Source organism: Sus scrofa, chromosome 18 (genome assembly GCF_054392235.1).
Source record: "Sus scrofa isolate SSC_HxYL_T2T_F1_AM1 chromosome 18, Sscrofa_HxYL_maternal_Yorkshire_Landrace_v2.0, whole genome shotgun sequence".
In the NCBI taxonomy this organism is placed as follows: Eukaryota; Metazoa; Chordata; class Mammalia; order Artiodactyla; family Suidae; genus Sus; species Sus scrofa.
This window is the reverse complement of record NC_139400.1, coordinates 62157214-62181985: the sequence shown is the minus strand read 5'-3', so window position 1 is coordinate 62181985 and position 24772 is coordinate 62157214. Positions and strand designations below refer to the sequence as shown.

The 24772-nt window shown below is 42.5% G+C and overlaps 1 long non-coding RNA gene across 4 annotated transcripts in view; it reads left to right on the top strand.

Moving 5' to 3' along the window:
* LOC110257602 (uncharacterized) overlaps window positions 1-24772 on the top strand; it is a 276977-nt gene that overhangs the window by 184522 nt on the left and 67683 nt on the right. Inside the window, exon 8 of one of the 4 annotated variants that reach the window (XR_014833299.1) lies at window positions 129-2863. The exons of the other annotated variants lie outside the window; for them this stretch is intronic. This is a non-coding gene — a long non-coding RNA (uncharacterized LOC110257602). Of the gene's footprint in view, window positions 1-128; window positions 2864-24772 lie in introns of those variants that run through there. 4 annotated transcript variants of the gene reach the window in all.

Here is a 24772-nt window from a genome sequence, read left to right as displayed (position 1 = left end):
TCCTCATGGATGCTAGTCGGGTTTGTTACTGCCGAGCCACTGTGGGAACTCTGGCAATTATATAATTTTAGAACTTAAATAATAAATCGTTTCTCTAGTCTTAGCTCATAAAGGCATTTTTTTCACAGGGAAAGCACCTTTATTGTGTCACCATTTGCGTGGCCATTTGTCCTGCTATCGTGTTTCTGCTTCCCTTTATTTTTCCTTGTCGTTAAAACCCTCGGAAACATGAATCACTTCCACCAGAAGAAGGTTAAACACAGCCAGCTTTCTCAAGTCATACTCAGTAGCTGAGTAGCTCAGTTAATCCTCACAAGAACCCTCTGCATTCAACACAGTTGTGACCCATCTGCAAGATGGGGACACTGAGAGCCACAGAAATGAAGTAATTCGCCCAGTGGGGCATGGACAGTAATTAGCCAAGGCAGGATGCAACCTGAATCCAGCACCCACGTTCTCAGTCCACACGTCAGCCTCCTCACCACCTTGAAAGCAAGGATGCTTGCAAAATACTGAGCGCAGGCCCTGGTCCTCACCAGCCGGGTGGAATGCGCCGTGTGCCCAAGGAACACGAAAAAGGAGAAGTGGAGAAGCCTGTGCTCTCCCGGATCTAGAGCATCTCTTTAACTTCTTGAGTAATTATACAAGCCAGGGTATCAGCTCTATTTCATTTCCACATCCTGTAAATTTGATATATGATTTCTGGCAATGTAATTAGTATGATAAAATTTAATTGCTATAAAGCCATTTGGAGATCCTGTGAGCCATTATAATGTCCATTATAATGGACTTTGGCCAACTGGAAGGGAGAGTATCTGAGCAACTAGTCCCCCTACTTAAATTGACTAAAGCATTATGTAATTTCAAACGTCTCCGTTTGCGTGTATATTTAGATTACGTCATGATACCTAAGGAAAGATCATGTTTAAGTTGTCTTTACATATTTTCCACTTAGGAATGAGTGTTTATATTAATACTACTATTAAGTAGAAACAATGGTACGGGTACCCTTCCTGCTGCTTCAGTATTTTGCGGCCTGTTTCTTCATTGAGATGGAATGAAGCGAGGGGGAAACAAGTAGAGAGCTAGGATATGTCGTATGATTGCTCCGTTTGAATCTCACATCACCTGTCATCCTTCCGACTTCTGAATGCATCAGGGTTATTAAGGAAACCATGAAAATTTCTCCTATAACCTAGGATGGGTATGGTAAATATTTTAGGTCATAGCTATTGTTAAAAATAACAACAAAAATAAAATTCTCTCATGCCATTATTTCACCATTTAATAGTTAAATACATATGAGTAGAAGCTTTATATCTGAATTACATTAAGGTCTGAAATGACCTGATTTTTTTGAACAGTTTCAGGCTTACAAAAAGTTGAGAGTAAGGTAGAGATATTTCCCACACACCTGCTGTCCCCACACATCACATACATAGCTGCCCCATCACCGTCATCACTCACCCAGGTGGTACCTTTTTTGCCAAGGATGAATCTACGTTGACACAGCCATCATCCAAAATCCATACTTCATTTTCGGTGTTGCACATTCTGTGGGTTTGGACAGATATCCATCATGTATCTGTCATCATAAAATCACCCAGCATGTTTTCGTTACCCTAAACTCCTCTGTGACCTGCCTCTTCCTCTCTTCCCCACACAGACTCCCTGCAGCCACTGATCTTCTGATGGTCTCTGTGGACTTGCCTTTTCCAAAATGTATAGCTGGAATCAAACAGCACGTAGGCTTTTCAGATTGGCTTCCCTCACCTAGGAATATGCATTTAAGTTTTCTCCAGATCATTTCATGGCTTGATAGCTCATTTCTTCTTTTTTTTAGGTATATAATTTTAATAGTTCTTTTTTATTTATAATTATTTTTATTTTTTCCATTATAGCTGGTTTACAGTGTTCTGTCAGTTTTTCACTGTACAGCAAGGTGACCCAGTTACACATACATGTATACATTCTTTTTTCTCACATTATCATGCTCCATCATAAGTGACTAGACATAGTTCTGATTATTAGAGAAATGCAAATCAAAACTACCATGAGATACCACCTCACACCTCAGTCAGAATGGCCATCATTAATAAGTCCACAAATAGCAGATGCTGGGGGGGGGGTGTGGAGAAAAGGGAACCCTCCTGCACTGTTGGTGGGAATGTAAGTTGGTACAATGACTATGGAAAACAGTATGGAAGTACCTTAGAAAACTATACATAGAACTACCCTGTGACCCAGCAATCCCACTCTTGGGCATATGTCCGGACAAAACCTTCCTTGAAAAAGACACCTGCACCCGCTTGTTCACTGCAGCACTATTCGCAATAGCCAAGACACGATAGCTCATCTCTCTTTGGCGCCAAATAATATTTCATTGTCTGGATGTACCAGTTTATTTATCCACTCGCCTACTGATGGGTGTCTTGTTTTTTCCGCGTTTGGCAATTATGAACAAAGCTACCTTAAACATTCACGTGCAGGTGTTCGTGTGGACAGAAGTTTTCATCTCCTTTGGGTAAATACCAAGGCACACCGTTTCTGGATCACGTGGTAAAAGGGTGTTGAGTTTTGTAAGAAACCACCAAACTGTCTCCCAAAAGTCATTCTACTTCTTTCCAGACTTCAGAGGTGTCCTCTACTGAGTGAATGTGTCGAAGTGAACAAACATCCAAATATGTTTTCATGAATTATTTTCATACTTTCTGTCTCACAATATCCTTTAAACAGAACATTAAATCTCAGAAGACAGCTCTCCAAGGACAGTCACTCGGCCAGGCCAGCACTTCAGTCAAAAGAGCATCTACCAAAAAAAAAAGTTGTAGTTTCTTTATCTGACAACCAAATATAAAATAAATAGCCGCATTATGTTATATAAACTTCATAATTATAGTGTAAAAATTTTAGATGCCTCTTTGCTGCCTCTGTTTTGAATCTCTCATGAAGAGGATTCCGTGGTTACAGAGTGGCCTCCACCTCAGCTTTCATCAGGCAAATGTCTAAAGATGCGATGCTTAGAAGCAAAGGTACTTAGCCTCCAACGGGTTAAAGATATCAAATCACTCAAAAACGGGAGAAAAAGGCACAAAGGAATCCTGTTAGGATCTGTTGAAGATTAGCAGACCACTGCACAAAAGCCCAAAGCATCTTTCAACATTCTGAAAAAAATGTACTAAAAATGTTACCATGGGAACAACCAATTAAATAAACCAATAAAAGAGGACAACTATCTACACCTCACCCAAACTACACAAACAATTTCAAAAAAAAAAAAAAAAAGCACCATAAATCAAGTTGTAGAGGGAGCCAGAAAGGTTGAGGGTGGGAAAAGGTAGAAGAGAGAAAGGAAAATAAAAACCCTTAATTCATGGTAATTAAAACAATGGTAAAATAGCACAGATAAAATTAATAACAGGTCCAGGACTGAAAATAGCATCCATATTGTTAATACGAATACACTTTTTATTTGGTAATCTTAAAGAGCTATTTGTGATTTTATCCTAAAATTGTGGATTTGCACTAGCAAAAGTTAGAGGAGTATAGAAGCTGTTTATAAGGCTGGCTGATAGTTTCTTTGGGAAATAAATCAAATAGAAGCATGGACACTCCTTGGAGCTCTCTTGTGACTTTAAGATACTGTCTGATGGACTGGGAGATTTTGCTGCACATCAGGGAGAGTGCTAGCACTTTCTTAACTCGGAAGTTAAGCCGGCCTGCACCTAACTGGAAACTAGTGTGTACAGGCCAAGAAAGTAAATCTACTTGATCCAAAGTTTTGGGGGTGCTAAAAACACCTTAAATCATGGAATCACAAACCAAGGAAAGAAACTGTTTAAAGAGCTCTAGGAGGAAAATTGGGTGGGACAATTGATTGCTTGTGTGATTGACTGCTTTAAGGAAGCTCCTTATAGAAAGGTTCACCTTGCCTCTTCCGTGCTTTTCAATTGCTGCCGCTGTCTTTAAAGGTTATTCATAGAGTTAATTAAATGCATGCATGCATATTACTTCCAAATTAAATTTGAGAACAGAGATGCTAACAGAACGGTAGCTGTCAAGCCTCTCTGGAGGACCCTGTCTATTGTAAGAACTTGGGAAATATTTCTTTTGCTAACAGCCACCTCTTACACTTAAAGACAAAGTGGAGCTCGGAAACATCAAAGACGCCTGGTGACAGCTGGATATAGCACAAGAGAACCCGACCCTCCTTTGCTTCCAAGGAGACTTTGCTATCATTGGCCTGCTTGAGTTCATGTTTAATTCGGGTGAGCACGTCGTACTGGATTCCAGGAATTTTAATTGAAGATTCTCAGAGACACTGGTTTCGAGATACAAAACATAATTTGATGGTACCATTGTCATATCACCTGGATTCTTAGTGGGGAGTGTGATTTAGTCACTCCATACTTTTTCAGTCTTAATCTCTTTTCTCTTCTTTCGTTGTCTCTCTCTCTCCCCCCCCCCCCCGCCCGCCCCCACCTTCTCCAGAGTCTGCGCTTGTTCTTAGACAATGCAGAATCATTTAGGGACTGAAAATTTCCTGTGTGTTTTGGGTCCATGTGTTTAGAGTTCAAAAAATGTTCTGATTGCCTCTTGTGTTTGGAATGGAATGTTAGCTACTTAGCGACATTGTTATTTGCCATTTCTGTGTTCTTTCATCTCTAGGGCAGTGGGGATATTCTCAGCCGTCTAGACTGAAGCCCAGTTGAGGGAGGGAGTTGCACACATTCCTGTTTCTGTGCAGATACCAAAGGAATCGAATCTTAACTATTTATTTGTTCGCAACCTATGGTTCCTAAACAGATGTTGTTGGGAGGTCTTCAGGCTCGCAGTGTTTGTGGTATGAGGCGGAACCAGTCTCTTAAAGGGTGGAGCCCTCTCATGCCCTTTGTTTACCCACTGTGGGCTTGGAAGAGGTACTGGGCACTGGTCAATTAAGAATAGTGGGAAGCCTCACTTAAAAGGGCAGTAAGCACACTTCAAGAGAGGAGGGAAGCACTTGGACTAATTTTAGTTGCATTTCAAGTTGCAGAATCAGCTCTGAAATCTTTGGTGTTTTAGTTTCCCTGCCACTGACAAAATGCTACTTACTGCTTCTATGAGGAAAGACTTGGACCTTGATGACTGACATGTAAATGAGTCAGAAACAGGATAAATGGTGGATTTTTAAATGAAGGTAGAAAGCGTTCAAAAAAAAAAAAAAAACACATTATTTTACTGGGCAACATCCATAATAGTAATTTATAACGTTCAAAAATTCTTCAGTGAGCGTAGGTCAGGCTCCGTAACATTAAATAATTCATGGAATGATTCGGAATGTGAACTCTTCTCCAAAGTGTGAAGTACGGTGTTCAAGGCGCATCTGAAGATGAATAGAGTAGAAGGAGCATTTTCACCGACGGGAGGGCGAGGCCAGGTGACCATCAGCATCATCTCTGATCTGCTGACACACCTTCGGGGACCCCGGCAGTGGCTGGGTGACTTTCCTCCACTCCCCTCTTCGCGAGCACACCTGGAAAGGTGTTCTGGTTGCCATACTCCGCACGCGTGGGATGCTGGTTCCCATGTGTGCGCCAACCGAAAAATCACGATTCTCACGACTCTGCCCATAAAACTATAAATGACGGTGAATGACAATTATATTCACTCCATTTTAATGAAAGTATTGTTCGTCAACCACCAGAGAGTCAAACAGCAGAAACATTCTCTCTCTCCGCAGGCGCCCGACGCTTAACATTAAAGAGTGCATCTCAGACACTGCCACACTCCCCGTCCTGTGTCTTTCTCTCTTATTCCTCAGACCTGCCGTAGAGAATATAGATTGATGCAAAAAAATGTGAGGCTTGGGAAACCCCAAGCACATGGGAGGAGAGTATTTGTCCTTTTCTGTAACAGCTGCAGGGCCCAGTGCCTGGCGCTCAGGAAGTGTGGGCTGGATGAACCCGCGTGAAGGAGACTGGGATCTCCTTGAGTATAGGTCAGAAGGGGTGCCTTTTGGTTTACTAAATTCTCTCTGTCCACCCGATTCCACATCAACGGATTGTCTCCCCGGCTGGTCCATTCATCCTCCAAGGGTAGTGGCTGAGCTGCTGCTCTGTGCAGGGTATGGCAGGGCCTCCCTGGTCAGTTTCTGCCCGGGATTACACTGGGGGTGTTAAATACTCCCTCATATTTAGCATATGAAGGACATGAACCTTTTGTTTCTTATCTGTTCTTACTTAGTAGCAAACCCATTAGTCATGTAAATGGAGAATAAGAAACTCCTAGGAATTCCAAAACCGAAGACTAGGACTAAAATTCCGTTACGTCAGTAACCGTGTTTTGTTTGCATTAAAAGTGCATTTCTACAAGTACTAATATTTGACTGTCTTCAAAAAATAATAGGAGTTCCCACTCCGGTGTAGCGGGTTAAGGAACTGGTGTTGCTGCGTCTGTGGCATAGGCTGCACCTGCAGCTCAGATTTGATCCCTGGCCTGGGAACGTCCATATGGTGCAGGTATGGCTGAAGAAAAATAATAATATTAAGTGAAAAAAATTAGGTACAGAACAGTATATGTAGTATGCTAATACTTGTATTTTAATTTTTTTTTAATTTTTTTTTTTTGGTCTCTTTTTGTCTTTTTAGGGCCACACCCATGGCATCTGGAGGTTCCCAGGCTAGGGGTTGAATTGGAGCTGTAGCTGCTGTCCTACACCACAGCCAAGGCAACACAGGATCCGAGCCGCGTCTGTGACCTACATCACAAGCTCACAGCAAGGCCAGATCCTTAACCCACTGAGCAAGGCCAGGGATCGAACCTGAGTCCTCATGGATGCTAGTCAGATTCGTTTCACTGAGCCACGACGGGAACTCCCAACACTTGTGTTTTTAAAAGGAACACGTCTGCAAGTGTGTCTGTATATGAACATGCAGGCACACACACGTGCACAGGCCCGAACTCTCTCCCCCTCGGGATGACACAAGAAAACCGTAAGTGTGTAAGTGCCCAGGGAAAGAGGAACTATAAGGAGGGGCGGAGGGAAAGCTCATTGTTTACCTTATACCCTGCTTTTTAATAACTTAGTTTTACCAACTGCATATCATATTTAAAATTATCTTGAAATTTTAGAATAACATGCAACTTTATTTCAGTAACTTGGAAATATACTGGAAATAGTTTCATTTTCTAGGAAAATAACATTTTACAAATGTATCTGCAGATGAAGCAAAAGGCCTAAATGTACCAATCTAGAAGAAAATAAAATGCTATCAAAAACCATCCGGCCCAGAGAGTTTTGCATAAGCTACACCAACTTTCAGGGACTCATAATTCCCATGTTAACATACTTTTTAAAATTCCAGAGCATAGACAGTGACAGGAAGATACTCCAGTTGACTGTGTATGGGTAGCAGGATCCTAACAACAAATTGGACCAAAAAAAAAGGAAGGAAGAAGAAAGAAAGAAAGAAAATCTATACATCTGTCTTACGAACAGAGATGAAAAGATGAAAAACTTCTAAATGAAAATCAGCCATGGGTATATTTTTTAAAATAATAAACAATGCGTCATCACCAACTGGAAATGCCAAGTCCAATAGTAGAAATCTATTACTGCCATTCACAGACTCAAGGGAACAGTCTTACCTTAGTAAATGCCCCAGAGCATTTGCTCAAGTTCAGGATGTTTGCAACAAAAACAAAAACACAACTTTGCAAAGGGGAATGTACTAAAACCACTAGTACATAATAACCCAGAGAACTTTGGGTTATTCCATTAAATGGTTTGGGAATAATTTATGATGAACACACTTCTTAGAAAAGCAGGGTTGATGGGAATTTCCAGATGTTGAGGACATGCACAGTGTCTGAGACGGCTGCTGTCCACTGTGCAGAGATGGACAGTGGCTGCCAAGGACAGGAGGAGAGAGAGGGAACAGAGACCAGGGGAGGACAGACCCAGGCGGCGTGAGTTTAGGCTTCCTCGTCCTGCGTTTCTCTTCTTGTCTCTTCTCTCCCAGGGTCTCCCTTTCCTTCTCTGCAGAACCTCAGCTACGAGGGATGTTAAAAGGCTCTTTTAGGGGGAAAGAAAGTTTCCTCTAGTTAAGTGCATTTGAGTAGCATGCTAAATTCTCCTCATTAGACATTGGTAAAACACAGTCACATAGGGCAAGCCTCTGGGAAAGATGTAATAAACAAATCTTCCTGTCTTTTTTATAAACCAGCATTTCCCTAAATAACCTGACCATAAAATGCCTGCTTGTCATTGCTCTTCCTTAGTATTTCTTGCAACTGCAGAGCCTTCTTCCATGGAATGCGAGTTTGGAAAACACTTTCTCAGTACAAAGAAAATTTTTGTTGACAAACTAAGTGGAAGATTTCCAAAAACCAAAAGGCAGGGTTCCTTAGCTTCCTCATCTTCAAGTTCCCCCTTGCTCCTCCCTCCTCTGCAAGGGATTTGATGCACTGTCTGGACCATGTCACCATCCGGGACCTCCTGCCTCTGAAGTTCTTACCTTCCGTTCCTAAACTTCTGAGCAGAGGCTCGGGCTTCTCACCTCTTTTTTCTGGATACCCCTGCTTTTCGAGTCTTATGAGTGTTATAAGTCATTTACCTCTTGTGTGCCGTATCATATCCACTCTCAGATTTCTCAAAACATGGCCCTTGGACTGCCTGTGGTCTCATCATTCACCACCACAGACTCTTCATAAAAATGCAGGTACCTGGAAATCACCAAGAGATTAACCTGAAGATGGGGACCCCGCTGTCGTCTTCATTTTAACAGGGTTCCCTGGGAGCACATGCTCCAGTTTTCTCCCCTCCCGTCATCTCTGTCATGGCCCCTCTCCCGTTTCAGCTGCCCTAAACCTGTAGGTCATGGCCTTGCTCATTTCTCTGCCAGCACCAAGAACTTGACCTCCTGGGGATGTTGTTCTTCTATGGCCACCCCCCCAGCCCCCACCGAAAACCACGCACTGCTGTCCTGCAGGTGACCTTCTCAGCCCTGAACTTGAGCCCTGCAGTGGTAGGATCTCCCATCCAAACCTGTTCCTCTAAGCCTTTCCACATCTCCCCCCAGCTCCATCTCCCATTCGGGACACTGTCTCTTCCAGACTAACCCCCAGCTTCAAGTCCTTCTGCTCATTGTTCCCGCCCTGTCCTGCTTTCCTGGGGATTTTAGGACTCTTCACTGTGCGCGCTCTAAACATTTTGCTCCTTAATTGTTTCTGTGCTGGCGCCTGCCCTCACTTTTTTCCCTCTTCAAGGTTAATCCTCCTTGTGCTGAGCCTAATTCCATCCCTTCCATCTGCTGGGATTCTAGGATTTATCTTTTGATTAGTTCCATTCTTTGTCATAGTTTGAGAATGTTTTGCTCTGGAAGAACAAACCTCAGTCTTTCCTATCTAAAATGCACGCGCGTGCACACACACACACACACACACACTCTCACACTCACACACCAAACAAAACCCCATCACCCCTGTCCACGTCTCCTCTCCCATTTACAGCACAGTTTTTCAGATCAGAAGAAAACATTCACTATTTTTAAGAGACCTGTATATCTACAGAAAACAAAATGGAAAAATCAGAAAATTTTAAGAAAATATAGTCACTAAATCATACCCAAATGCCTTTTATGTTGTCTGTATCATTTATCTTTGTTGAGATCATACTGTATTTAATGGCTTTTAAGCATATCACGGTATCATTCAAAAACTATACCATTATTTTAATGCCTGCAAAGAGTCTGTTAAATGGGAGTAACGCAGTAGTTGTTTCTTGTGGAACGTAGTCTGTTCCCAGTTTCTTCCCAGTATAAATAGTGCTGTCCTTTCCCCGGAGCATAAGCCTTTGCTTGCTTCTTCAGTTATTCCCTGTGATAGTTTTCTAGAAGCGGAATTCTGGGGCAGGATAGGAACTTATTTAAAGTTTCCATGCGCTGCCAAAACACGTTCCAGGGTCTGTGTGTACCAATGAATGATTTAATATCCATTTATTGGAGTATCCATTGTTCAGTATTTGCATTATGGCTTTTTAAGAGAAATAACATTGCTAGCTTGATCATTTTTGTTGCTGTTATAGCTGTGACTGCCATTAAAACTGGTCGTTATATCCTCTGGTTTGTCATTTCTGTTCTGTATGAAAATTATGCATATGAAGATAATATTATTTTATAGAAATTCCATGGGTGGCCATGTTCAACCTTATGCTTACTTCTGGAAAACTTACAGCCACAGTGATACTTTTAGAAAGTGTATCAAAATTCACAACATGAATTATAGTTATAATAATAATTTATTATTATATAACACAGTTATAATATTTTCCCTGACCCTTTTATTGATTTTTAAATCATTTTATTTTGCCATATTATATGTAACTTTGTAAACTGTCTTAGGCTAATTTTGGAATCAAATGGGCCTAAATAAGTATTAAAGTTGAGGTATTGCAGAGTCAGCCTTTTGCTAAATTCTCCATCTTTACCTACTGTGTCACATAAAACAGGACTCTTTTCTTTCTTTTTTTATATAACAATTTTTATTTTTTCCATTATAGCTGGTTTACAGTGTTCTGTCAATTTCCTACTGTGCAGCAAGATGACCGAGTCACACACACATGTACACATTCTGTTTTCTCACATGATCCTGCTCCATCATAAGTGACCAGACATAGTTCCCAGTGCTACACAGCAGCATCTCATTGCTTATCCATTCCAAAGGCAATAGTCTGCAGCTATTAACCCCAAGTTCCCCATCCCTCCCCCCTCCTCCCCCTCCCCCTTGGCAACCACAAGTCTATTCTCCAAGTCCAGGATTTAGGACTCTGTGTTCTCGCTACCAGTGCCTCTCATCTTCTGAATCCCTGCTTTCCACAGAAACTGTATTTAAAGTGTTTTTTAATTATTAAAACTGGGGCTTGCACATTAATTTGTATGTTCTTCTAGGGTTTGTTGTTAGGGTTAGATTAAACCTTTAATTTATTTGGACTATATTTCAGCTTAATGTGTAAGAGAATAGTCTTATTTCTGTTTCTCCCCCAAATTATCTATTTTGCTCACATGATTATTAAATTATTCATTTCTTTCTCATTGATTGGTTAATCCTTCCTATAATTTATTTTAAGATTATAGACACGCATACATACTATTTTATCAGTTATAATAATTCCTGTGGAGAGCACAACACTTTATTCTCTAAAAGCTAGCAACAAAAAATTGATTTTTGCCTCATTATTATTCAAGTTTAGCTTTACATTCAACTGCTATAAATATTTATGAACAGAATTTATATACTTACAAGTGGAGTGTCCCAGTAAATTTTGTATATACTTATTGTACTGGGACTGTACAAATATTCCATTCATAAATTTTGCTGGATAGATTTAAATCAGTGTTTTTTTCAAATTTCAGTCATTCAGTTGCCTTCTTTATTGTTACCATATCTGTGTGCAGACTGCACTGTTAGGTAGTTACTATTTCAATAGTCCATGTAAATGAATTAATCCTGTAAGAGAAGAGGAGGAGGAGCGAGGAGAAGGGAGAAGGAATTGGGTTCAAGGACACAGGCAGGTCTTCCAAAGCTTTTCTCCCCACTGGCGCCACACTGGGTTTCTTTCCTTCACTTACAGTTCCTAGCACCTCTCTCAGAATGACACCTCCGTTGACAGCGGTGATTGAGCCCAGGGTATGATGTAGCCACATCTGACTCCAGGTGCCTTTCACATTAGATCATGTGAAGCCAGAATTTGCCAGAAGCCATTATTTTTGCACTTTTCGTACTGTGTCAGATGCTTGATCAATAATTTTTTGAATTAGGAGTTCCCGTGTGGCTCGGCAGGTTAGGGGTCTGGTGTTCTCGCTGTTGCAACTCGGGTCACTACTATGGTGTGGGTTTGATCCCTGGCCCTGGGAAACTTCTGTATGCTGAGAGTGTGGCCAAAAACAAACCAACAAACACATCGACTGCATCAGATGTTACCAAATTTTGAAAGCGATTGCTTTTTAACAAGTGTTAGTTTGAAGTTAGTGCTAGGTTTGGGCTGTGGGTCTTTCGTGTTGTCTTTGAACGCACTGTACACACACAGCTGTGGAAGGAAAAATGGCAAGTCGGTGCCTGAGACGGGAGCTTATCATCCAGAATCAATCGTTTCAACCATGATAGCAAGATTCTTTGGAATTTGGTCTAGGAATTCCTGCCACTTAAAAATAAAGTCGCGGCCAAGTGCGTGGCGATGATAGTCATTTCCTTGTTATTATACACGAGTGGAAAGAATCAAGTGCTGCAGATACCTGCAAAGATACGGAGAAATAAATATTTTAAACTCCGCAGTTAGTTCCCAGTATAATTTACGCAGATCTATGCCCCTCTTTAACTGCACTTCTTTTATTACTTACCAGTCCATTACGTTTTTTCATTGCAGGCCCTGGAATTTTCATTGTACTTAATTCATTTTTTTTAAAGTCTAGAAATTCTGCTTTTTTATAAAACTCCCTGTTCTTTTCTCACAGCGTCGTATTTTTTCTTCATAGTTCTTAAATCATTTCAAAACCTACTTACTTCTCTTGTGGTCTCCCATTTATCTTAAATTCTTGGGATTTTTAACCTTCGTATAGGCTGCTTGCTGTCTCGTGAAAGATTATTTCCTTGTGTAGTTTGTGATATTTTGTTAAGGAATGTAGTGTGTGTGTGTGGTGTGTGTGTGTGTGCACGCACACGTGTGTCAGATGGAAGTAGGATTAGAGAATTGGGAATTTTTGTATTTGTTACATCAGCGCATGTTCTGAAAGCGCCGCTTATCTGGAATGAGTCTTTACATCAGTTTCTTCTAAAATACATAGAAAACTAGAAGTTGAACTTCACATTTGTGTTAGTTTCCTAGAGCTGCCATAACAAACAGTTGAAAGCGGGTGGCTTAAACAGTAGAGATTTATTCTGCCGCAATCTGGAGGTCAGAAAGTCTAAAATCAGTGTCCAGGCAGGCTTGTGCTCCCTCTGAAAGTTCCAGGGAAGCATCCGTCTTTGCCTCTTCATGGCTTCTGATGGACGCCAGCCACCCGTGGGCATTCTTTGCAGCTGCATCACCCCCATCTGTCACATGTGTGTCCTGAGGTCCTCTTCTAGAATTGCCAAATAAGTGTGTTTCAGTTACTTTCAGCTAAATTCCGAGTTACTAACTCCTAGCTCAGGACTCAGCAAGAGGTGTGCGCATCTGACTGAAACTTGCAGTGTTATTGTGGCCATCAGTGGAGTGTTAATGGGAACATCAGTGAAATCTTACGGATGACATCCTTGTAGGAACGTGTTTCAGTAGAAGGCCTCTTCCAGACTGACGTTCAAAATGGCTCAGTTTTAGGGAGTTCCCACTGTGAAGCAGTGAACTAAGAACCCAGTGTGGCATAATTCACAGCTGTGGCTCAGATTAGATCCCTGGCATGGGAACTCCCATACACCTCAGGTGTGGCCAAAAAAAAAAAAAAAAAGGACTCGGAGTTCCCCTTGTGATACAGTGGAAACGAATCCAACTAGGAACTGTGAGGTTACAGGTTCAATCCTTGGCCTCGCTCAGTGGGTTAAGGATCCAGCCTTGCCATGAGCTGTTGTGTAGGTCACAGATGTGGCTCAGATCCCGCATTGCTGTGGCTGTGGTGTAGGCTGGCGGCTACAGCTCTGATTAGACCCCTACCCTGGGAACCTCCATATGCCTCTGGTGCGGCTCTAAAAAGACAAAAGACAAAAAAAAAAAAAAAAAAAAAGACTCAATTTTAGTAAATTTGTCCTAAGCAGCTAAGGCCTTACTTGAATAAATTCAGTTTGCAGTATCACTGAAGTTTAAACGTATAGACTTACCACAATAAAACCTACAACTTCTGTATAACATGTCAGTTATCAAAGGGACCGTTCCTTCTGGCAACATCCTTACAACTTACAGGAACAGTCTTGAAATTAAAAGATTGCATGCAAGAAAATAAAACAATTATAAGAAAATTTAAATACATGTTTTTAGCCTTGGATATGTCTAGAAACTTTATTAAGTTGTCCAAAATGAAGAAAACAATGAATTTGGTTAACTATACATGTCTAGGATATATTAATATATGAGTTAATTTTCTTTGGAGTTAGGAAGAACCAGTAAGTTGATGAATACGTTGATAAATTGAGTTTGTAAAAGCATAAATGTATTACGAACACTAAATATTTCACAAAATTCTTTGAATTTCTGAAGACCAAAGCCATTTTTTTTTTTTTTTTTAAACAGCCACTTTGGGGATCAGCTTGTTTCAGGAGAGAGGAGGGCAGGAACTGGCCAGCCAGCTGCTGGATGTCACTAGTATCAACTTTGCCTGTAAAATAAAAATCTCATTCGAGCATTTTCATTTCAGATACCCGCAGGCATGGGAAAAGTATAGCAAAATGACACTGTTTCTATAAGAGATAAAAGAAGCAGAATTGTTAGCAAATCCATTATTTCAAGCTTAACACTTAGCTTGTGGGAAAGACAGCAACTGAACAGCAGCTGAATGCTAGGAAATTCTGGAAAAGGCATATGGTGTTGTGTCAAATGCTAAAGAACTGAAGATTCCATTCTTACAGATAAATCAGAATGCCAAAAAAAGCAGCCTCTTTGTATTTAAGTAGATTCCATGTCAAATGTTAGGAAAGGATTGAGATCTGAGGAGGCAAAATGAAGACTCCTGGGCTGGGGAAGTTCACTGAGGGCTATTTCCAGGGATCCCTGCAAGCATAATGAAACTCGAGGGAATGCGCTGTGAAATAGTTGTATTCCAAGCAGTTCTGTAGGAATGTTACAAGAAGTTACAAGAGCAGAAAACTGCCCTGCAGTGTAGAAAAGTAACATCAAAGCCAGCCAGCCGTGTGTCGTTCTGCAATTACCACGTAACCCTTTAAGACTGGGGGTCTAGATGGTTCTGAGAGAAAAAGGTGGGAAGGGAACATTTGAAGGGTTGGCAAAATAACTGGGCGGGGCTGGATCAACTGGTGGTTGAGGCAGCATGGACACTGGTTATCTAAGAGCAAAAGTTAAGAGCTCGGATGCTAAGAGCGAGACTTTCAAACCCCAGCTTCTCCTGATGGGGTTTTTGGTGAGGTGTGTACACAGTCAATCCACACCTAGTCAATAGCTAATATCTATTTATCCTTTACTATGTATCAGGCCCTGTTCTAGGTTCACTCTGTTGAATTATGACAACAAGCAACTGGTAAGTGAGTGAATCTAGGGTCCCTTTTCAGGAAATCTGGCACCAGATCGCACAGCTTCACCTCTTTGCAGCCTGGCCCTGGTGTCATCACTAAGAAGCTGCAAGGCCAGAGGGACCCTGGGCAAGTCACCAAAGCTCTCTCTGTGCCTTATTTGAAAACAGAGATGGCTATGGTAATAGTACTTACATCATTAAATTGCTTTGAGGTTCAAATAAAATCATGCTCACATGCTCTTAGCTCACATGCTCTTACCATGTGTGGATCTGACACATGGTAATCCGCAAAAAGATAATTATTACACTTCTCTCGATAACCAAACTGTTCAGCTTTACCAGACTTGTACAGTCCGGATTTCTTTAGGCCTCTGCAGTTTATAATTATGGATGAGGTGCCATTAGCCATAAATCTCGCAGAATCATGACTCCACCTTTTCTGCTCCTCATCTCGCAGCCCTACCCCCATCTTCTGTCCTACTCCTAGAGTCCTAGTTGTCCCTAGGGGTTTGGGGGGGCGGGTGCAATCTGGCACATACCTCTGATGTGTTCCACCTGGTCCCATAGGCAATGCCCAGTGCCCACAAAGCCACTTGAGGGCCACCCTGGCCGTGCCCCCTGCCGCTGCCCGCGGAAGCTTTGTGGATGAGAACTTGGTCCTTGGTGATGGCTTCTAGGCTCGTGATGCTACAGACCTAGTAAGGACCAAAGAGAAGGAAAGAATTTGTATTTCTCTCACTCCAAGCCTCCCTGTGCCACTTTGGCTTTTAATTGCTCACATCCAGCCCTTGGTGCAAAAATCTCCCTCCGCCTGACCGCATGTGTCTCTGTGGGGCTTATGCTGCCAAGTCCGTGTCATCAGCCTGGGGGACAGACACTGACCGCTAGTGTGGGAATTGCCCCAGACCACCCCGAACCCGTCAGTCTAAACTAGGATCAGCAAAGCACCGCATTCGCCCAGGATTTGCCTGGTTTTAGCACGGAGAGTCCCATTTCACAAAATCCACTCCATCCCCAAATCGGGTGCTTGGTCACCCTTATTTAAAAACGCCTGGATCTTTGGGGCAGCGCCACTGCGAGGGTCTCCAGTGGGAAGGATGGCGGATGGGAGGGCATCCTCATGCCAGATACAAGCTCACAGATGCCATTAATGCCGCTTCCCAGGACATTGCCCTGGTCTCCCTACCAAAGTGTGTGTTCGGCTGCAGACATGTGCTTTGTCTCAAGTTGCTGTGTTAGCGAAGGAAGACTGTTCCGTCTGGTTCAGACGCGTTCAGACGATTTGAAATGTCCCTTTTCAACCTCTTCCCCCCGCCCCCCACCACTCATTCCCATCTCTATTTTCTGAGAATTTCCAATTCTCAGCTTCCTTTAACATTGCCCAGAGAGCCTGTCTTCTGTGTGTGTGGCCCGACAGTGGCCCACACTGCTGTTAATTGGGGGCCTGTGGTTTATTCTCTCTGTATCATTTCAGCAGTCTTTCTTTTTTGGCAAGGAACCCTTTTTACATCCCACACTTCCGATTGCATGAGACTCAGACTGGATACAGAGTCTTCCTGCTCCTTTTTTTTTTTTTTTCCCTTTCCTCTCTTCTCTTTTAAGTTTCATGAGAAATCATTATTGTGATAAAAAGATGTAAAAATATACCTTGGTCGGCTCCAAAGTTAGCTGTTGAAACAAAGCTCTTCCACCTCCTAATAAGTTTGAAAGACCAACTTGATGGGCTTATTTTCCAGCCAGCTTATCACCTTCCGTTGCAGTTAGAGATGGAACGAACCACTCATCCATCCAAGTTTTCCAACTCCTTCACCTCTGCCCTGGACCCCTGCTGCCTATTTGCAGGGGCTCTGGGGTTCCCTCTGCCACAATGGGAATGGCCTGGGGCTTCCATGAGGGTATCCAGCCCCCTGAGCCTGGACCCTGGCTATAAACTCTCCCCATCTGTAGCTCAGGCAGTGCTGGATGCCAGCATCTTGGTGTTAGGATAATAGGCTGCCCGGAGACCCTGGCCACATGCCTCTTATGACCTGCAACCTCCCAGCCTTCTGACCGGAGGCTCAGGGGCTGGGCGGGGTTACAGGAAGGCCAAGTACCAACAGTCAGAAGGAAGTCCTGGGATTCAGGACTTGACACTGATCAGAGAGCAGGATTATATCTCAGCAGTGCTTGGGTGGGAAAAAAAAAAAAAACAAGCCTTAATAATACAGGCGACCACGAGACGGCTACACTCTCCTTGGCCTGAACCCCAAGTCATGACAGTCGGAGCTTTTAACTGCTCGTTCCCATGTTTTTCTCAGGGGCAGGCCTTTCGGAAGGGCCACTTGGGGTCTATCTGGGAAAGCTGCCCCCACCAGCTTCCCCTGCTGAGAGGGGTGACTCTTCCATCTCAAGAAATCCAATCTTCCCTAGAAGGGAGGCTACCACCAGTGTTTTCACACGGCTTTGTGCCCCCAGAAGGGGAGCTCTCCCTGGTTATTCCAGTGAGGGAGCAGCCAGGGGACCAGGGACTTTTGTCTCCCAGCAGCCGCCACATTCCTCCATGTGAGCCCTTGACACCGTACTCCAACGCCTGGGAGGTGCTCTTTGAAACAGAGTTCTAACCATTCTCTCTTCTGACCGTATGGCAGCCCCAAATCCCTCATTTATGCAAATTCTGAGGTTGCCACTCTCCCCCACTGAATTCCTGTCCCCACCTTTCCTGCTACATCGTGGCAGCAATTTTCACTGTAGAAGCACAGAACATTCCCTGTTCAGCCCCAGCAGGCTTCTAACTCTATCCATGATATGTTTGTCTCCCAAGGCATTTTTTTAATGAAATCTTCTTTTGTCTGATATTTTTAAATTTTTCCTATATCAATAACATTTCCATCATAATAGGTATTATTTTAGCACTTATCATTACAATATGATTTAAGGTTTCTAGCATTGCTGGTTTAAATATTGAATGTTGAAGGTTTGTTTCTTCCACTAAACTTTAATCATCATTAGGGTGGGAGGAAAATATGTTTGGTCCATTGCTATGTATTTAGTCCCTTGCACATTTTTAGAGCATAGTTTTTGTTCAATAAATATTTGTTGAATGAATTAAAAAGTAAACAAATGATATTAAATGTTATCTGTAGAAGAAATGACTTTTTTTGAGGTTCCATTTAGATATTTTTATTATTATTTTTTTAATAGTTATTTCCCCAATACAATTTTTTTCTATTGTGCAATGTGGTGACCCAGTTACACATACATGTACACATTCTATTTTCACACATTATCATGCTCCGTCATAAGTGACCAGACATAGTTCCCAGTGCTATACAGCAGGATCTCTTTGTTTATCCACTTCAAATGCAATATTCAGGTCTTTTGCCCATTTTTCAAATGGGTTGTTGGCTTTTTTGCTGCTGAGTTGTATACGTTGCTTATATATCCTAGAGATTAAGCTCTTGTCAGTTGCATCCTACCATATGACCCAGAAATCCCACTCTTGGGCATATATCCGTATAAACTTTCCTTAAAAAAGACACATGCACCTGCATGTTCATTGCAGCTCTATTCACAATAGCCAAGACATGGAAACAACCCAAATGTCCATCGATAGATGATTGGATGAGGAAGAAGTGGTATATATACACAATGGAATACTACTCAGCCATAAAAAAGAACAAAATAATGCCATTTGCAGCAACATGGATGGAACTAGAGACTCATGCTCCTGGGTTGGAAAAACTAACATTGTAAAAATGGCCATACCACCCAAAGCAATCTACAGATTCAATGCAATCCCTGTCAAATTGCCCATGACATTTTTCACAGAACTAGAACAAACAATCCAAAAATTTATACGGAACTACAAAAGACCCAGAATTGCCAGAGCAATTCTGAGGAACAAAAACCAAGCAGAAGGCATAAATCTCCCAGACTTCAGGCAACATTACAAAGCCATGGTCATCAAGAAATGACTTTTTAATGGAAACCACATCACACAATTTAAAGACAATCTACTGATGGGTGTAGGAGAACATTTTCTTTCTGGAGAACTGCAGATGTTGAGACACATACATGAAGCAGCCAACATGTGGTTATTGGACCCAGTGAAAGGTCAGACAGGAACTTGCCTGGCATGGGTTTTGTTACAGTGTACATGAAACAGAGAACAGTCATGATTTTGGATCTGTAATTAGGCCTTCGGTTTTATTTCTATAAACATCACTTCCTTTCTAAGGAAAGTGAAAAGTAATCACATCAACTGTTCTTGAAAGTAGAAATGTTTTTGATGTCAGTGGGAAGGAAAAAGGAAATGAGGAACAAATTTGTGGAGGAGGTGTCGGTGGATTTCCGAATCAGGTGGTTTGGAAATCACTTTCCCTGAGCTCCACTGGCTTCTTTGCTGTTCCTCTAACACACCAAGCTCAGGACCTTTGCACGTGCTATTTCTGTGGCCTGGAAAGCTCATGCCCAAATTTCTATCTGACTTTATTTTTCTCAGTCTCTTCAGCATATGGACCTTCCCTAACTCTCCTATTAAAAAAATAGAAGTTTCCCCCGTGCTATTTTCCCACTAGACTCTGGATACTCTTACTATTCTTTGTATTTCTTTTGGCAGTTATCACCAAATGACGTAAGAGCCTATCTATCTATCTGTCTGTCTACCCTCCCAACTAGAATATGTATAAGTTACAAAGGGCAAGAGCTTTGTCTGTTGTACTATTTCTGAGAATAGTGTTTGATACATGTAAGTGCTTAGTGCAACAGTGCATCACTCAGTAAATATCCCAGGAATTAATACTTTTTAAAATGATTTTTATTTTTTCCACTATAGTTGGTTTACAGTGTTCTGCCAATTTCTACTGTACAGAAGAGTGACCCCCCTACACACATAAATCTATACATTCTTTTTCTCACATTATCCTCCATCATGTTCCATCATAAGTGACTAGATACAGTTCCCTGTGCTACACAGCAGGATCTCTTTGCTTATCCACTCCAAATGCAATAGTTTGCATCTATTAACCCCAGACCCCCAGTCCATCCCACTCCCTCCCCCTCCCCCTTGGCAGCCACAAGTCTGTTCTCCAAGTCCATGAGTTTCTTTTCTGTGGAAAGGTTTATTTGTGCTGTATATTATATTCTAGGTATAAGTGATCTCATATGGTATTTGTCTTTCTCTTTCTGACTTACTTCTCTTCGTATGAGAGTCTCTGGTTCCATCCGTGTTGCTGCAAATGGTGTTATTTTGGATTTTTTAATGGCTGAGTAGTATTCCATTGTGTATATGTACCACATCTTCTTAATCCTTTCATGTGTCGACATTTAGGTTGTTTGCATGTCTTGGCTATTGTGAATAGTGCTGCAGTGAACATATGGGTGCAGGTGTCTTTTTCAAGGAAAGTTTTGTCCGGATATATGCCCAAGAGTGGGATTGCTGGGTCATACGGTAGTTGTATATTTAGTTTTCTGAGGTACCCCCATACTGTTTTCCATAGTCATTGTACCAACTTACATTCCCACCAACAGTGCAGGAGGGGTCCCTTTTCTCCACCCCCCCCAGCATTTGTTATTTGTGGACTTATTAATGATGGCCATTCTGACTGGTGTGAGGTGGTACCTCAGAGTAGTTTTGATTTGCATTTCTCTAGTAATCAGGGATGTTAAGCATTTTTTCATGTGCCTGTTGGCCATCTGTATATCTTCCTTGGAGAATTGTCTATTCAGTTCTTTTGCCCATTTTTCAGTTGGGTTGTTGGGGCTTTTTTTGCTGTCGAGTTGCATAAGTTGTTTGTATGTTTTAGAGATTAAGCCCTTGTCAGTTGTGTCGTTTGAAACTATTTTCTCCCATTCTGTAAGTTATCTTTATCTTGAATGAAGTTGAGGCGACTGGGGATTTCCTGCACAAACTATTTTAGTCCAAACGCTGATGAAGGGCTCCCTGTGATGCTTGGAATTGGCTCATGCTATAGCTCAGGAGACCGGATGGTATGTAGTTTTTTTTCCAACACTGCTTTTCATGACCTCAAGTTGGTAACCTAAAGTTGGCCATGGATGGGAGACTTTACATCATAGAAATCACCAAATGTACACACATCGGGGCTTTTCTTTCCCCCTTTTTTCCCCTGAAGACTCAATTCTTAAATATTTTCCAGTGTGCAATTGGTGTTACCCACACATTTGCTTAAGAAATTTATAATGTATAAACATTTTTTGCCAAGTTTTCTGAAGTTTTGTCCTGAAATGGATGTGCTCACTGGACAGTCTAACAGTTCAGTACACCTAAGGAGAGAGGGTTTAGGGAGGCAGGACTTGATAAAATTGGTGACAGGCAGAAAATTGGGATTTAAGGAAAACTGAATTTAAATAGCTTTGAAGAATAGTAGAAAGGGGAGTTTCCCATCATGGCTCTGTGGAAATGAATCTGACCAGCATCCATGAGGACACGGGTTCGTTCCCTGGCCTCGCTCAGTGGGTTAAGGATCCTATGTTGCTGTGAGCTGTGGTGTAGGTTGCAGATGTGGCTCGGATCCGGTGTTGCTGTGTAGGCTGTGGTGTAGGCCGGCAGCTACAGCTCTGATTCCACCCCTAGCCTGGGAACCTCCATATGCCACAGGTGCAGCCCTAAAAAGACACACACACACACACACACACACACACACAAACAGTAGAAAGGATTCAAGGTGTAGTAAATCCTTGACCACAAGTTATGAAAAACTGTGCATTATGTAAGGATAGCCTATGTAAACAATTAAAAATGTTATCTCAGAACACAAGACCCCAGGGTTGCCTTAGGCTCAGAAGCTCAGCTTATGCTGGCAGCCTTTGCCCAGGGCCAGGACATAAGGTGTTTTAGGAGTAGTAAAACAGATTGCGAGACTTAAGTACAAATCAGATTTGCTCTTTGCGCTTGCAAGCTAAGACTGTCAGTGTTCCTCCCTAGGAGACAGAAAAGCAGTTCCTCCTGAATCACAGGAACTCCTCTTACGGCCTCTCTCTGATCACATCTTTATCGTCCCCCTTTACTCAGTGACTTCAGATACCTTCCTTTGTTCGCCATCCAGGGTGCCACTGCCGCCTGAGTGTACTTCTTGGTCAGGGTCCCGGGCTCTGGGAAGGACGCACCTGCAGATTCCAGCTCCGCCCCTTAGTGCTGGGTCTGGTCCTGAACGAGCCTAACTTCCCACCTAACCCGCGAGAGGAGCTTGCGCTGTGGCCACGCTCACGTGGCACCTGACATGCCTCCCCGTCTGTCTGCCCGGAGTGCAAACGTCTCCTCAACCAACACACTTGTCACTCTTTAAGATCCATGTCCAGTACGTCCTCTACGTGGCAGCCTTGCCGGATCCCAGTACCCCGGGGATCAAAGAGAAATAAGGTTTTCCATTCTCAAAACATTTACAATATATGTGTAAATACCAGAAAAGAAGAGACGAGACATGAGTGACAGAGACAAATGTGTTTATCGCGTGTGGTGTCCCTGAAGTGCACCTTTCCATGGAGAAGAGGATGCTAGCTGTGCAGCAAGCCCTTCGCCTGTGCCTGTTCCTTTGCGTGTCTCGTCACACCAGCCTTAAAATATGCTGCGGTAGCGGCAGATACTTCTATTGTTTTTACGTGAAATCAACTCACAAGCATAGCAAATTATGAAAATTCAAACAATACAGAAATATATTGAATTAAAGTTAAAGGTTTTCCTTTGCATTTCCTAATTCAGCTCTGCTTCCCATAGGTAACCTCTCAAAACAGGTTTGATGCTGAAGTTAGTGCACATGTGTGTGTGCGTGTGTGTGTTTTCGTAAACCCACTGTTTTTTGTTTGTTGTTTGTTATATGATAGTTTCATATTATATATGCAGAAGTCTGTAAGCTATTTTTTTACTTCACAAGTAGCTTGGCAACTTTTGGGTAATGCTTTTAATGCAAAGTATTAAATATTTTATCATTCTTTATTTTAGGAGCCCCTGGTTAATGGATATCTAGCTGTTTCTACTATTTGGTCATTTCATAACATATTGCAAAAGTCGCACTTGAACCTCTGTCTCGGAGTACATGTACAAAGATTCTACAGGGTAGATTTTTTGAAACTGGAACTGTTGGGTCAAAACATAAGCTCATTTCAGATTCTGGAAAGTATTGAATCTAAAGTATGTAAACAGAGTTCTCCAGATTGTGTCCCCATCATCAGTGAATGAGAAAGAGAACCCAATTCCCCTCATCCTTGCTGACAAACAATGGATATTATTGGCTTTTCAAAACAGTACAAGACCATGCAACTCTGTTGCTCCATTTTAGGCTAAAAATCAGGTCCTTTAGTTCAGGGCGTGCGTGCGTGCGTGCATGCGTGCATGCGTGTGTATTTGTAAAGATTTCTGATGTATAGTTGTGTGCGACCACAGTTGTTTTCCTTCAGGCATTTCCTGGCATCTCCTGCTCTGATAGACAGACGCCCTTGGAGCCAGCTGGCCAAGAGCCACTGGGGGCTCTGTTGAGTCTGTGTCCCAGTGACGCAGGCCACGCCTGAGGGACCTTCCGTCCCAAGGAGCAGGTGTCCAGGGTGCAAGATACCATGATCAGCAGAGGTCATTGCAGACAGCAGGGCCTCTGAAAGGTCAAAATGGCTCTGATGGCAGCAGCCCCGCTCCCCTGCCGACCTGAATGTTTAGTCTGGGAGAGTGCGGAGGGCAGGCTCAGACGCAGCGGCCTTGGGGCTCCTCCAGGCAAAGGCATTTATCAGGACGGGGGCTGATTAAGTGTAAAGGGAAAGGGTGACATGATGCATGCTGCCTTTCACCTCAGAGGAGTGAAGGTCACGTGTCAGCCTGGACCCCCTCCAAGTGCCTTCTCGGGAGGATTGAGGGGCCTTCTTGTTTGGGAATAGAGACCTTTTGTTCACACACACACACACCGAAGGTCAGTGCCTCTTCAGAGAGTCTGCTGAGGCAGGGCGAGCCCTGCGTCAAGATGCTTCCTACAGCGATGGAGCTGGAGAGGGTGTGTGACACACACGTGCAGATAGGGGCAAACGGATACACGACCCATGCCGGGATGTGCGTGGGTCCCGCGGGGCCCATTTACTGAAGGAGGCCACGGACACTCGGCAGTGAAAGAACAACATAATGGAATATTCAGCTCGCAGGTGTCGTTGAAAGCCTGTTTTTCAATATTTTCAAAGGTGCAAAATCTTACAGTGACGCCTCACTTTGTGTGTGTCTCTGAACAGAGAGTGAGAAATGTACTTGTGAGCAATGAGATTGCAAAAGTAAGGAAGCCTTTTTTTTTTTTCAAATACGGTTTAAAAATTCAAATGTAGCTGTATTATTTTTCTGGGGATAAAAAAGGTGTGTGAGTTCATGGGTTCTGCCATTGATTGAGGAAGTTCGGGATTTTTTAAAAGGTTTTTGTTTCACAATCTAGTATCCCGTTGTATCTATACCAGTTGTTTAAACTAAAACCATTATCACTTTTTGTAAAAGTAGATGGAGTCTCTCAACTGTGCTAGAGGGGGCCCCCTCTCCGCGTTGTCCTCTTTTCCACCTGAGGGGTAGCTTCTTCCATTACGGACTGACACAGTAAAGAGGGATGCAGAGTAACTTACTT